The following is a 17140-nucleotide window of genomic DNA, read 5'->3' as shown; positions in this document are numbered from 1 at the left end:
CAATTCAACTGTCTTTGAAGAGTTATTCCTAGGTATTCAACACTCTTAGTTCGTTGGTTGTCAATGTTCCTCAGGTAGGTAAGAAGAAAATTTAGTTTACTTTGTGAACAAAACGGACTGGGTCTTCATATAAGTCAGTGTCTTTTTATATACACTAAATTATATAAAACTACTGTCGCGAGTTTTGTACAAAGTTTGTTCATCACTTTATGCGAGATTTACATTTACCTACATATTTTCAAGTATATATACCTACACATGCAAAGGAACGTAAACACCACGCATGTATCATGTTTTTGGGCAAACTTCGTATAGCACTAGCAGTCTATATATTAAAAGAATAGGTACGAATAAATCAGAATCATTTTGAAAATGAAATACTGATATTCTAAATGACGTGGAAATAACATTGCCGTCTATAATTCCTCTGCCATCGAAAAATGCAATTTATATAATGTAAGCATCAAAGAAACGTTAACATATTAAATATGGAAAATGTTAGAAAGCAACATTTCCAATCGATTAATTTTACTGTTAATATCTGAAGATAATTGCAAAAATCAATAGGTACTTACTATTAAAGATGAATGAGAATATAGTCTTTAAGTTAATATTTATACTTTAATAGGTATTGTCAATTTACAGCACTACTTGAATCTCTCTTGTAAAACTTATGTTATTCAATAGTTTAAACATAATATTAACACTTCAAATTATATTACTGTTAGAGATCACAAATAAATAAGTGTAATACAGGCTGTCCATGAAAAGTCTTTACAATGATCTATCACATACAGTGTGTCGCATTTAAGATGTAGACACAATCACACTTTCACCATTTATACGAATATCGATTTGAAAATTTGCACAGCAATATAAGGGGGTGGGTTACATTTTTAAGATAGTTAACAGAAACCTGAATCTTAAACCAGCCTACTACAAATTGACAAATAGGGCAAATTCTTAAAATTTTGCCTAGCGCCAGAGATTTTTACAGATATCGAAAAAAATTACAACAAACATCTGTTTAGAATATTTTTTTATGCCCATATACCTACCGATTTTTATGACAAAAATTAGTATTTTTAATTGTACATTATTTTTTCTTTACTCAAAATTATCACAAATTAATTTTTCTGTTTTATAACAACGGAATGTAAAAACTGGACAAATTGATAATTTAATAGTGTTATCTATTGAAATATTTCAATAAACTTAATAATTTTGAGTGCAGACCAAGATAATGAAAAAATATAATTGCGAATGTTTTTTAGATATCTGTAACCATCTCAGGCGCTAGGCAAAATTTGAACAATATGTCCTATTTACCAATTTGTAGTAGGCTGAGTTTAAGGTTCAGGTTTCAACTTCAGGTTTCGGTTAGATATCTTAAAAAATGTGATCCATCCCTCTGTATGACTGCAAATTTTCAAATCGATATTACTATAAATGGCGAAAGTGTGACGGTGTCTTCATCTCAAATGCGACACACTGTATTCGCTCAAAATAAGTATATTTAACTAACCTTGCTCTAGAAAATTTTGATGAAGCTATTTTTTGGGTGTAATTTTTTTATAGCATGTTAATAATAAGTGTTGTTCTTGACTGTATATTTTTCTGCAGCGTACAAAAAAACCCGTATATATTTATATTGCATAAAATTCATTTACCATATTTGAATTGGCTTCCCTTACTATAATATAATTAATTTTTTAATTTTTTTTTCTACCATACGCATTGAACTACTATATACGAACCAAGTTTGGAATTTCAAATAAATTATCCTCATTCAAATAAATTAGACACATTAATATAATTAAGTATTGCAATGCCTCTTGTGTGTTATGTGTTATCTTTTATAGTAAAATTTAGTCAGTTTGCTATCAATAATTAATATTTTAAATTGCTCAACTATTGTGATTTATCAGTTTAATTACTTTTATTTATAAATTATATAAAAGTTTAATTTACATAAGTTTTATAAGTAAGATTAGTATAACAGATAACCGACTCATCAACAGCGAGGGTGTTGTGTAAGTTTTGAAATATTAAAACCATTATAGATTTTGAACAAAATGGACAAATATCAATTTTTTATGCCTTGTATATGAAATATACAAGGTATACTAAAAGTCCTAAGTTTGTAATGCTTAAAATATTGGTGCTACGAACAAAATTTTGGTATAGGTGTTTATAAAATCACCTAATTAGTCCATTTTCGGTTGTCTGCTCGTCTGTCTGCCTGTTCGTCTATCCGTCTGTCTGTGAACACGATAACTCAAAAACGAAAAATGATATCAAACTGAAATTTTTACAGCGTTCTCAGAGCATAAAAAGTGAGGTCGAGTTCGTAAATGGGCAACATAGGTTAATTAGGTCATGGGTCCGTAGGACCCATCTTGTAAAGCATTAGAGATAGAACAAAAGTTTAAATGTAAAAATGTTAAATGTTGTTTGAAACATTTTTTTCGTAAATATCACTGTTTACCCCCTGAGGGCGCAAATTATATAGTATGTAATATATACGTGTTTTTGGTACATCGAAATCTTTTCTACACAACGTGAACTAATCATTTATGTATAGTGTCGCTGAGTGGGTTTCGTAAGCATTTACAAGTACCACTGCACAAGAAGCGTATTTCGACGTATTATGACCCACTGAATCCGAATTTTCTTGCTCACCGCTCAGAGGGGGGTGAAATTTGTTAAAAACAAATTAATTGTTTATACGGCTCCTAAACTATTGACAATTTTAGTAAAGAAGTTTCAATAGTTTAGGAGCTATGGCCGTTTAAATAATAAATTTGTTAGAACATATTCCCCCCCCCCCCACTCTGAGCGATGAGCAAGTTGAAAATTCGGATTCAGCGGATCAAAATACGTCGAAATACACTCTTTGTTCGGTGAGACCTGTAGATGCATACGAAACCCACTCAGCGCCTACACTTGTATCATTAAGAATAAATAGACGAAAAATTATTTCTATTCAGTGACACTTCAAAAGAAAATTACGTAGGTTTCTTGATTGTTAACAGGTTGCTATGGGTTTTCACAATTTGTTCAGGATAGATAAATTACTTAGAGAATATATCCCACGCCTCCTACGTATTTTTTAGACAAAACATAAATTTTTCTGTTGAAAAAAATTCTACAGAAAAGTTTATTTTGTACATACAACGTTTCTGTGACAACAATCACTTCCTACGTTATTTAATTTAGAAACTATCCACTATAAAGACATCCACTGTTTCGAGTGCCAATTATTTAAAGCTTATATGTGATAAACTGCTTAAACTATGTCTCTATATTATAATTAATTGTATGTGCATCTCTGTTCCATCATCATTTCTAAACAACTTTCATAATTTTACAAATGATGTAAATTAAGTCAATCACATAGCGCTTTTACTCGGTAAAAACTCCAGTATTGTTAAAAAACTTTTTTTTAAATGCCTATTTTACTAGACAAAGCTCAACCACAAGTTAAAAAAGACATTCTGTATGCAAGTTGTTTCCAAAAAAGTCGACATACGTTTAAAGGTAGTAAAAAATATTAAAACAAATATTCTTGTCCCATAAGTTAGCAAACATAGTTGTACAACTTTACTTACCATTATCATATTAAATAATAATATGATAATGGAAAGTAAATTGTTTTTTTGAAATTCCTTACATAAAAGCACCAAAAAATGATAAAAAAATGTGAACAAAAAGACAAAAAAATTCCCATTTTCGAGATATGTTGGAGCATAGAAGTTTGCTCCATTGCAGGCAAGCCTATGCCATTATTTTCGTAATTAAATTATCTTTCTTCTGATACCAATTTTAATTAGTTATCAGATCGATGTAGATCTGATCATACCATATGAACAGTTGTGTCAATAAAGAACAGTTGAGGTAACTATTCCGATCTGTTAACCAATCGAGATTGGTATCAGAAAAAAAAATTTAATTACGAGTATATCTGTGCCTGAAAAAAACCTTTCATTAAATTTTTTTGTTAATTTACAATTCTAGCCCTGTAATAATCCCTTGGCTCTTTCAAAACTTTGGTCGGCTCTTTCAATGCCTATGTGTTATGTAAACAATATTGCCACCATGGGAGGCGGACATGGTATTTACATGTGTACAATGTAAAAAACGTATCGATCGATATAGTGATTCAGTTTCATGTGAAAAGTGCGATGAAAATTATCATATCGAGTGTGTGAATATTAGTTTGGAAGAATTTAGCAAATTAAACGAGACAAAAGAAATTAAAGACTGGAAATGCAAAAAGTGCGATATAACCTCGAAAGTTAATGTCAGTGATACAGATAAAAATAGTGAAATTGAGAAAGTTTATTTACCAGAACAAGATCGGTATGTGCCGATAGAAGTTAAAATTAAAGAAAATAACTTTTTCAAACAAGAAAATGATTTGCTAAACTCCTAGTTCAAGAAATCAGAGACAAAAACAAATTACTTGAAGAAAATTGTTCCTTATAAAAAAAACAACTGTTGTTTGATACATTTTTTTGTTAACATCACTGTTTATCCGTGAGGGCGCAAATAAGGCGTAAATTGTATAGTATGTATTATATGGGAATATCAGTTATTTTAGTTATGTATGTGTGACATGTATGTATGTGTAATGTGATAGAGTAATCAACATTGTTTATGCATGGTATTTCAACAATTAACTCAGTCAATTGTTTAATTTCACTTGTTTTCATCAGGATATCAGTCTTTGAGCTGTTATCTATGTTTATGTCTGCATATCCGAAAAATTAAATGTGTACGAACCATATTAACTTTCCACTATTCGCTCCGTGCGTGAGTTTCGTTTCCATGGTAACGATACACTACTTTAATTATAGAATTGTATGGATGCATATATAATTGTATGGATTGCATTTAAGACTTACATTTAAAATTTAATATTCTTGTCTCACAAATTTAAATAAATAATTATGATAATTTACATTTGAAAAATAATATTTGTTCAATATGATTTCTTATTTTCACAATTTTTAATGCATTAAGTTTAATTAATTCGTGTTTTTCAATAATTTTAATTTGACATTTCTATTACATTAACATGTAAAGAATTGCAAATTAGTCATAACAGCCCCCTTTAACTCCAAAATTTTTCACTTAAAGCGCTGGCATGGTTAGTGTGTGTGTGTGTGTGTGTGTGTGTGTGTACGTATCTCATAGTCACAAAAAATGAACGGATTATATATAGTACCATATGTAATCCTTGTATTTTTTGTGACACTGAGATACGTACGTTCGTGGTAATTTTTTTATCATCGATATCCCCCGAATAAAAAGTGACATCGACTTCGTTGAGGTGTCGATCAAAGCGTATTAACAGAAACATGATCTAAAAGGAATTTCATATCATTCGGTCGAGTTGGGGGAGTTCTTTTTAATAGTCTTTCCTAATCGATACCTATTGCACGAACAAATTACATCGACTTCTTTGAAGTGTCGATCGAAGCGTGTTAACAGCAATATAATCTGAAAATAATTTCATAACATTCTGTCGAGTTTTAATTTTTTTTATAACTTTTTATTATGCAGTATGCTAGGAAGTTATTCGTGAAGGCCTCCAAGGTCGCACCAGGCTCTATCCACGGATTGTTATTTCTACGTTGAACCCACAATACATGTTTTTTTTTTATTTGTTTCCTTTAATATGTAGCGGACGCATCTTTCCGTTGGCTATTAAATATTCAAGTAATTAATGGACGAGGAAGGCTGTGACGTTGCATTTACCATAACAACATAATTTGTATATAAAACCATTCGATTAATAAATTCTAAACTTTGAAGTTAGATTTATTATTTGCGCGTCAACTTATCTTTCAGAAGAAGGTTCTAGTGAAGACTTCATATTTTTAATGCAGATTTTTTTTGTTTTTTCAAAGTTTTCTCATTATGTTTACATTTTTTTTGTGGGGGGGAGTAGGTGTAGCGGACGCATCTTTCCGTTGGCTATTAATTATTCAAGTAATTAATGGACGAGGAAGGCTGTGACGTTGCATTTACCATAACAACATAATTTGTATATAAAACCATTCGATTAATAAATTCTAAACTTTGAAGTTAGATTTATTATTTGCGCGTCAACTTATCTTTCAGAAGAAGGTTCTAGTGAAGACTTCATAAATATAACATTTTTCACTAAAATGAATTAAGTAAGTTTTTGTATTCATTTTTGTTATGATATTATTTCCTTAATTTAGCAGTCCATTCTGTATGTTTAATATACAAATGTATTTCTAATCCTATGTTATATTTCCCCACTGCGAAATTTCATAATATATTAAATTTGACAGTTTAATACAACATCTCTTCAATAAAATAATTTTCTGTGTGAGTGTATGTGTGTTTTCTCTTATCAAATTATATCCATATTTCGATTTTCATATGCTTTTAATAGATCTAATTTTCAAAGTTTTCGTGATACTTTAAGTAATGTTTTTTGTCAATTTGTTTGTGAAAAAGATTAAATGTAATTTAATCTTGAATATTCTATATACAATGTTCTCTTTTTTGTGGTAATCAATTGGCGTATAATATTATAGATATAATTTTACGCCGAATAGAAGATAAAATGTGCAGAAGTATTTTCATAGATTATTGTGTACAATGTGGCCTCCATAAATTAGGCGACAAGGACATGTTTGTTTTGAAAACTATATATACCATGTATATATGAAATATATATCAAGGTAAATTTAGTTTAGTCCCCAGTTTGTAACGCTTAAAATATTGATGCTACGAAAAAAATTTTGCTATATGTATTTATAAAATCACTTGATTAATCCGTTTACGGCTGCCCGTCTGTCTGTCTGTCGTCTGCCATCTGTCCGTCTGTCATCACGATAACTCAAAAACGAAAAGAGATATCAAGTTGAAATTTTTATAGCGTGCATAGGACGTAAAAAGTGAGGTCGAGTAAATGAGCAACGTAGGTCAATTGGGTCTTGGGTCCGTAGGATCCATTTTGTAAACCGTTAGAGATAGAACAAAGGTTTAAATGTAAAAACTGTTCCTTATAAAAAAATGCACAACTTTTGTTTGAAACATTTTTTCGTCACGTTTTACCTGTGAGGGCCTCTTTTGCATGGATTAGTTTTCGGGGTATATACAGACACCTGAATATACTAATTTTCAGTTTGTTTTCACTCCATCTAATCGATAACTGGTAGTAAAATTCAAAAAAAGTTGGTAGGGTGTTACTTTCTCGTAAGACTGTCAACAAATGTTAACATTTTTGGAAAATTTTTTCACAAAAATTTACACGATAAAGTTTGATCGAAACTTAACGATACGATAAATAAAGATTTAAATTGTTATAACAAAATTATTTTTCCTTGTAATCTTGTATTTTTTTTAATTAACATTGGTGGCGAAAGGACGTCCTTTAAAAATAAATTTCAAACGATTCTTATGAACATGAAAAAGAAATTTTTATTATTTTTAGAGACCTAACTTTATGTCTCAATTTAATAAAAATATGTAAAATCTAAGAACGCAATATCTATGTTATGTCTATGTTAAATAAACAGGTTTTATTCAATTAAAATACTTTTCCCTCATTTTTGATTTAGAAGAAGGTAAGAAAATAAATGAGAGAGGGGGTGAAATCCTGAACAGGATGCATTCAAAAATATTCTGCGACCCATAAAAAAATTCTCAAGATTTTTTCGATTTTTGACATAGTTGAGTTCGGCGCTTGGGCTCACAAACATGGATTATTCTCTGGACCAACATCATAAACAAGTCTGTAAAAAATCAGAACTATTTGACGATTTGACGCAAGCTCTGATGTATTAAGTTACTGGAAATTAAAAAATTTTAATTGTGTTTGTCAAGGCATTGTCCAATATATTAAAGCTTTTGATTTAAATAAATCTTTAAAAGATACAGTTTACAATGTTTGGTTTTGAGACAGGAAAAAATCGATAAAACTGTAGTATACAACTTAAAAACATTTACAGTAAAATTAATTGAAAATTAAAACTTATATAATAAATAATGGGACTTCACATTAAAAAAACACTGAATTTAAAGAAAATAACAAATAAAGATAGGATTTAAAATCAGAACAAGTATCTTATCACAGTTTAATATAATCACAAAATTGCTATCACTGATGCACAATCACTTTTCACTGATGATTAGGGGGAGACGATGGCTCCAATGTTCAGGCCATCCAGTACCTTTGTGCTTGGTCACGGGGGGCAGATCATGATACTGCCTTTGCCTGGTTGGGTGTTCGATGTAAATGTCACGCGACCGTTGGATCGTGTTCAATCCCACTCCGATTTGGCTGTTAAGACGGAGACAGGAATTTTTAGCTTGTATTACATTGATGGCCTGGCTTACCATATCTAAGGCTGAGGTTCATGCCCTATTTCTTTCCCATATTCTACTGCTATTTTATTTTTGCTACGCCTGTAATATTTAAACATCTAAATGTTGTATGTCGTGTATAATACATCTAAATGTCTTTCTGCTGGCTCTTGAATGCAAAAGAGCACGCTACACATTGTTATTGTTAATTTTTTATTTAGATAGATCTAGCATCGCGTACTGAATGTAAATGCACAAAATACTTACAAAAATAGGCGGATGAAGAGCTTCCATTTTAAGGAAAACCGTTTTGATTAAGGATAACCGTGCCCTTTAGACCAAAAATTTAAAGAGGTTTATTGTAGATAATTAAATATCCTATCTTTTTTGTAGATTTTGCATCACTAACCGCTTATGATTTATACGACTATGTTGATTTACTTGTTGACTATTTGACCGAATATCTCTTCTATGCACGGTTATGGAGAATCAACCCAAAACCGGTTTCCTTAAAATGGAGGCACTTCCCCCGCCTATTTTTGTATGGATTTTGTGAATTTAAATTTAGTGCGTGATACTAAAGCTATTTAAATAAAAAAAAATAACTCCTGCAATTTAGTGCATTATGAACAAGAGTAAATAGCTTCTATATAACTTGTATTATACAGACTTAGGAATAGTTCGGGAAAAATCGATAAAACAAAATAAATACTTGGGACTGTATACTTATAAACATTATTGTTATTGTACATATAGCTGCATATAACACATGTGTGTCTTATTTTCCTTCTATAAATAAAAATCTATCAAAAATAAATAATGTTTTGACAAAGTAATTTGTATTCTTTTTCTCTATTATGAAAATACCTTTTGTTTATTGTTTTGAATACAACAAAAATATACATAAAAAAACATTATTAAACAAACAAGTGTCAGTATGTATGTTTTGTATAAACCATCTAACAAAATATGCTAAACAAAAATATACTTGTACAGGGTGGCATACACACTAACAGTGCATTCAAAATATTGCATTTCATACTTGAACACAAAGCATTCAGTGAATAATTTATCACGGCCCGCCGAATTCCACCAGATCTATGACTCAGTGTGAAACCGAAATTTTGTTTCAATAACTGTGTCAAAGTATCAAACTTAACTGAAGTGTGTTTAATGAAAGATTCTATCTTTTTTCAGACGTTTAATATAGATACAATGTGAGGGTCAAGAACATATATATATATATATATATATATATATAAACTTATCTATCATATGTTATTGAGTCAAGCACATGAAGATTGTTGTTAGTAACTTACAGGGAATTTGAAATAAACTTATTGATCACTTTTATAATATATACATATTTTTTGGTATGCATGCAACAAGCATCGATAGCGCAGTTGGTTAAGCTGTAGGCTTTAGATACTTAAAAAAAGTTATACATATGTCACTGGAATGTAGCTATATTGCGATTGCGAACTCCTACAGGTTCAAATCCGATTCGAAGAAATCTAAATTTTTTTAAATAAACTCATTAGCAGGTATAAACCTTTTATTTTTTTACCTGCTCATGTAGTTGTGACAATCGCAACACTATTTTGTTATAATATTTATGAGTAGAAGCAATCAGAAAAATATTGTTTAAAACTATGTTGTATTTCAAAATAACAATTTTAGAAATTTTTTGACATTATATTACTTTCATACAAACAACTCATGCGTTTGTGCCAACTTCACCAGTCAACCCCGTACGGTAGTACGAGGTAGCACATTCGCAACACCATTCTCTATATTTGATCTCGCGATGAGGGTGAGACAACCTCATATGGGTTGGTATTACGAATTTTTTTTTTCACTGAAGGCAAAACAGAAAAGGGATTTGCAAGGTATAAAATTAAGGACAAGAAGTAGGCAGACAAAACGCTTTGTAAGGGTTGGAACAAAATCTTCAGTATCGGATAGCCAATTATCTTCGTAAGGGGGCCTGTCTCAATATTCTTAAAGCAGCTGTCTCAATAACGCCCTTGCTGGTAGGACTACCTAATGTCTATGTCCACACGAATTTTAGATTTTTTATAAATATCTCCGAAAAGCCTTGTATGTAATAAATTCAATTTGACAGATGTTATACCGTTCTTCGATATTTATATATCTCGAAAAGTTGCTGCTTCGTATCCTGCTACATGAATAAAATATATAATAGTTTAAAAAACTAAAAAACACCCTTTTGTAATTAACTGAACTAAAAGGTAGAAAATAATAACTTTGAATTCAAAAAAATCACTTTATCAAAAAAAGCGTAGGGTTCTAAATTTAAATTATTGTAAATATCTTATAGGCAGATATTGGTGAAAGTAAAGTCACTATAAAATATCTTAAATACCACTTTCTACCTTTTTGTTCAGCTAGTTACAAAAGCCTGCCTTTTAGTTTTGAAACTATTATTTATTTTGTTTTTAAGTTTTTTAGACCATATTTATTTATCAAAAATTCAGTATAAATATGGTGGAAGCGCAAATAAATGTATATTTTTCAGGAATGAAAATCGTTATACCTGAAAATCCTGATCAGGATAATCAAATAAACTTCGGCAATTAGTGTATCTTCATTGGTCCTTGATAAATAGGCCAAATTTCAAGTAATCCGAAGGTCAAAATCATGTTCAAAATTTCCGTTACATACTAACATACGTATGAAGCTAACAAAAGCGTGTTAATGTTAAATATTGTACTTCTTGAAATCGAAAACTTAAAGGTTTCTGTAATTTAGAGTCGAAATTATCGATTAATTATCTATTGATAAAAATTATATTGAACGTTTCTCCATTTAACAGCGAGTCCCATTTAATGGAAGACTGAGATGTAGCTAAAAAGAAGCTTGAAAACAAAAGAAAAGATTTTCGAAAAAATTTTGGAACAAACATTTTTTTTTACCGGTTATAAGGCAAGATCGAATTTTAAAATACTCCGTTTGTCTAGTGCTGATTCAGTACAACTGACAAAAGAAAGAGCCACTACTTTCATTAAAAATAATATAATGCGATAATGAGCCTTCATAATTTTTATGCTTATATTTAAAAGGCGCTTTTGTATTGAACAAAACCTACATTTCTATAGTATAGTGCATATTATAAATAATAAAAGATGATACATAAACGACCTCACACAAGGTTTTCTTCGAGAATACTATAATAATAACATAAATATTTCAATGCATAATTTTTGTATTATATTTGCAAACATATATACACTGAGTCGCATTGAAGATGAAGACATCCTCATATTTTCGTAATTCATACGAATATCGATTTAATACTTTGTACAGTCATACAGGGTAGGGTTATGAATCACATTTTTTAAGATACTTAACCGAAATCGGAACTTTAAACTCAGCCTACTACAAATTGACTAATAGGACCGATTCTTAAAATTTTACCTTGCGTCAGAGATGGTTAGAGATATAGAAAAAATTTTCATGACAAAATTCGTATTTTGAATTTTTTCTTCATTTTAGTCTTTATTGAAATTTATTAGAAGTGTATTGAAATATTTGAATACATAACACTATTAAATTATCAATTTATCCTGTTTTTATATTCCATAGCACACTAGTTATAAAATTAAAAAATAAACCTTTATAACTAAATAAGTGTGCTATGGAATGTTAAAACTGGACTAATTGATAATTTAAAAGTGTTACGTATTCAAATATTTCAAGAAATTTGTAATAATTATGAGTGTGGACCAAAATAATGAATCATCCATCACCCTGATATGACAAAATTTCAAATCGATATTCTAATAAATAAAGAAAATATAAGGGTCGGTATCTGTAATGCGACACTCTGTATATTTATACAGAATGTTCTGTTATTGAGTGTAGAAATCACGCTCACCAAAATAAGCTCATCAAGAGCAACCAAAGAAAGATTTTCCAAATAGATCTGAGGCCTAATTTGGGAGATACGGGTATGGAAAAAGTTGATAAATTTGTTCATTCACTAACTATCCTTTGATAACCAGTAGCCAATGATACTCAGTAGACTTTAGTAAATTTCATTTAATTATATGGAACTATGGAAGGGATTTTAAAAAAAGTATAAAATGATATTTAATTGGATTTGGTCAAAGTATACTACTTTTTACATTTTTACTATATTATTGTGAATAAACATTATAATATTGTACGTAAACATACAATAATATAATGTTTACTAACAATAATATTTTTTACTCACTATAATATAATAAAATTATAAAAAGTGGGATAATTTGACCAAATCCAATTAAATCGTTTTATAAGTTTTTATAAATCCCTTCTATAGTTCAATATTATTAAATGAAGTCTACTAATGTCTGCTGATTATTATTGGCTACTGGTAATTGAATGATAGTCAATGAATGAAAAAAATTATCAATTTTTGCCATACCCGTATGTCCCAACTTAGGTCTCAGATCCAAATTTGGAAAAATTTTTTTGGTTGCTCTGGGTGAGCTTATTTTATTTTACATAGGGCACACATCCTACATGGCTTACCGTGACTTATCTATGAAAAACATGTCATATTTTGTGATAAAAATATAAAAAACGGTGGCGGATTGGATTATAGCGGCGGCCCTTTAGCAATAGCCAATTATGATTATACATTGTCGATTAAACCATAACATGATTACATGAAATTTATAATAGACAAGTTCGATAGATTTTATATTGTCACATCTATGGTATGTTTGTTCTTGGAATATCTATCTCCTTGGATTTAAAATGTATAATTTTCTTGTTATAATTGAATTTCAAAGAATTATTATTAATTGATGTAAAAAATAATAATAATGTTAGTTGACCTTCTTAGTCTATTTTAAATTCATAAATAAATCAATAATATAAATAATTAATATAACTATAACTATCAACTGTATATTATGTACTGTATCTACCTATTCAAATAACAAGTAATTGTGTTGGTAAAAATTAATAATATTTTGATTAAATTAATCGTGTAATATTTATTTTTCAATCAAGTAAACATACATTCAATAATATAGATAGGTACATCAATAAATATAATAAATATACTTACTATAATCAAATAATAAAAACATAAATTTCAATATTTTTTTAATTAATTATTTTCGAGATTATAAATAATTTGATTTATTGATTTTATTTTATTTTTTAGTACATGCTATTCAATCTTCAATGGACAAATAGCTTTAATTTATTTCAATTTTAGAAAATTCAAGTTCATAGCTAGTAATAACACAGAATAATACTTAATTAATTTTTATTATTATATTGTTTGAATATTTCAAAGTGATTAGTTTTGGATCATTTCCAAGTAAATTTTCCACAAGTCATTCATGGAGAATTACATATAAATGGTCAAGGTGCTATGTTGAAAATGGTAAATAAAAATAAACTTTTTTATTATTTACGAAAAAAATTTTATTCTTTACAAAAATCTCGAAAGTAATAACATTAAGCTATTCACTGTTGACATCGATTCTACAGGCTGTCTACAAATTGAAAAAGTTCGATAGAAGTATTAATGGTCATTAAGAAATGTAAACCATTTTGGACAGGTAATACGGGAAACGGTTTAATGATTCACTCACGAGGGATGTAGTGTATTTAAAACAATTTTGTAAAAGAACAATTACATGTATGGAACACAAAGGTGGGTAGATTGAGGCAAAATCGAACTGAATATAACGGCTTTAACTTACGTAAGTAATAATCATTGAACCGTTTTAAAAATGCGTTATTTCAATCCAACAGCAGAGAAACATTATTTTTCGAATAACAATAAAAACAATTAAGATAAAAGCAATTAAAGATTAGTTTTTGTCTCTTTCAAACAAAATAGTTATTATTATTCAAATGATTCTAGCTCTCAATCTAGGCTTTTTTTTTTCTTAAATACATGATAAGCATTAAATGAAAGCATAAAAAATTATTGAAATAGCGTATTATTAATTTACACAAAGAATTTCATTGTTCTATTTTAAATAAAAATGTAATTCAAAATCATTTAAAACAATGTAATTTCTTTCAATTAACTTTGGTTCCATGCAAAATACACGTAATTCCATTTAAATCATTTTATTTTTTAAATGGATAGCATTTAGTTTTCTCAAACATTTGGATTCTTGGCGTAAGAAGCTCATTCTTGAATTAGAAATAGTTTTCAATCTAATCGTATAGAGCGTTTGTGTGTATCCAAACGCATGAAGTACTTGAATCAAACCATTTATATTTGGTATGAACTTTTTTTACAGTATATTACTTTGAAAATCGATAGCAAACCTCTTTAAGAACAGATTGTATTTGAACAAGGAAAATAGAAATTATTGAAGCATGTAATATATGAAGCACAAATGCTTTGATTTTCTGTGACAGGTGGCTTATTAACAGGACAGTTAATTTTTATACCATGTATATGAAAGATACCAAGGTATACTTAGTTTAGTCCTAAGTTTGTATCGTTCACAAATATTGGTACTATGAACAAAATTTTGGTATTGGTGTTCATAAAATCACCTAAATAGTCCATTTCCGGTTGTCTGTCTGTCTGTCGTCTGTTCGTCAGCCATCAAGATAACTCAAAAACGAAAAGAGATATGAAGCTGAAACTTTATAGCGTGCTGAGGACGTAAAAAGTGAGGACAAGTTCGTAAATGAGCAACAAAGGTCAATTAGGTCTTGGATCCGTAGGACCCATCTTGTAAACCGTTAGAGATTGAACAAAATTTTAAATATAAAAAATGTTTATTATAAACAAATAAACAACTTTTGTTTGGAACATTTTTTCGTTAACATCACTGTTTACCCGTGAAAGCGCAAATTAGCCGCAAATTGTATAGCATGTATTATATTGGAATATCAGTTATGTATGTGTGACATGTATGTATGTGTAATGTGACAGTGACATCAACACTGTCTATACATGGTATTTCAACAATAAACTCAGTCTATTGTTTGTTTTCACTTGTTATTTATATCTTTTACCAAACTTAACGTAGCTCAGCAAAGGATTGTTGCCCAGATACTTTAGAATAAAATTGCATTTACAGACGAATTAATTTTGTGTACCAACGTTTTATTGAAATACATTTACATAAATTTCAATGAAATTTTACACTATCTACATTTCTCTTTAGTACAATTCATAAATTAATTTTCGTTTAAAATAATCAAATTATATCTAATTCAAAGCACACATTTCATCATTTTGATGTATAAATGTTATACTAAAATATTTACCACGATAATCATTACTATTATTGTTATTATTATAATTATATTACCTGGGGGCATCTGAAAACTCTAGTGTTATTTAGAATGGAATAGAGTGTGGTCGATGACATAATGACAAATGTAATACATTCTAATTAGTCGCATCAATGAATTTTTTTATTCGGGAGTCCTCAATAACAGCTCCGTTTTTTTTTTTCAAAGTGATTGCTTTTGTATATTATTTAAAATCAGAAACATTTCAGAGTGGGGGGAGGGAATCTGAAGGGGGAATTGGCAATGTCGATACTAGGTGTAGGTGTCATTTAAGAAAGGATTTTTTGAACCTCATTCCGTAAAAGTGTGAAAAAAGAAAGAATATTCCTTTCAGGTATGTTCTTATTTTGTAACTTTATTGTTAGTATTTTATTTTGTCAAAATTTCTCTTGCTTCTTAAATATCATGCTCGAAGTTTAGACGAAGAGATTAAGTCCCAAAAAACCGCTCTTCCTCGACCAAGAGCAAAGTTTTTACGAAAAGTGTGTAAAAAAAAAGATGATTTATGAATCTATTTCACTAAATATCAATTTTAAAATTGAAAAAAAAAAGACTATATAAATATAAAAGACTATATATTAAAAAAAAAAAGAAACTGTAAAAAAGACTATTTTACTCACCTTTGCATCTAAATCGGACTTACCATCAATCGACAGGTCAATCGAACTTACCATACGTCAATTGATATGAAAGAAAACCTCATATAATAATAGTAATTTTTGTTTTCTGATAGCAATTTTGTCAAATTTAACATTGGGCCTCCGTCGATTCTTTAGATTCTAAACAATTCGAAACAATTAGTCAATCTCCGTAGTAAGTCCATTATGACGACATTCATCCTAGTCTCGAAGTGGCCAATTGTGCGTTTCAGTGATAGATACTTGAACTTGATACTTGATACAGAATATTAAACCGCAAAATATTTGACGCATGTGAAGAACACGTGGGCAAATCTCTCATCACGGAGCTAAAGATTACCGAACGGTTGAGGCGAATGCTGGCGGGTTAATGGTCACATAAAACTGCAATTATTCGTCAATAGCAGTAGAAAATTGGTTACTCTCTCTTTTATTCAAACTCATAAACTTTAATAATGATAATCTTCATTTATTTCTCAATTTTGAAACGTTTTTAGGATAAAAGAATTTATTTATGTTGACTTTTGTTAAAAAGTTATTTTGTCGAATCTGTAAAATATAGTAACCTGATTTTTACCACAACATAGATAAATTATTTGCATTGGGTGAAGTTAGTGGCGAAAACAAGATAAACACTTGTTGCCTTTCATAAGATTGTTTTACGAAACTGAGGCATACTTAAAACTTTATAAGTAAGATTTTCTACGTCAACAAGCCTTTACAAATCTATATACTCTTGTTAGTACACTTTTTCAATTTTATTTTTTACACGGTGGCTATGAAACACGATTTTAGCAACAATATATTTATTTACAAAGGAATTATTTTGCTATTGGAATTTCTGTGTCTATTAAATTTTT

Source organism: Chrysoperla carnea, chromosome 1, assembly GCF_905475395.1.
Source record: "Chrysoperla carnea chromosome 1, inChrCarn1.1, whole genome shotgun sequence".
NCBI classification, from domain to species: Eukaryota; Metazoa; Arthropoda; class Insecta; order Neuroptera; family Chrysopidae; genus Chrysoperla; species Chrysoperla carnea.
Note: the sequence above shows the minus strand (reverse complement) of the source record.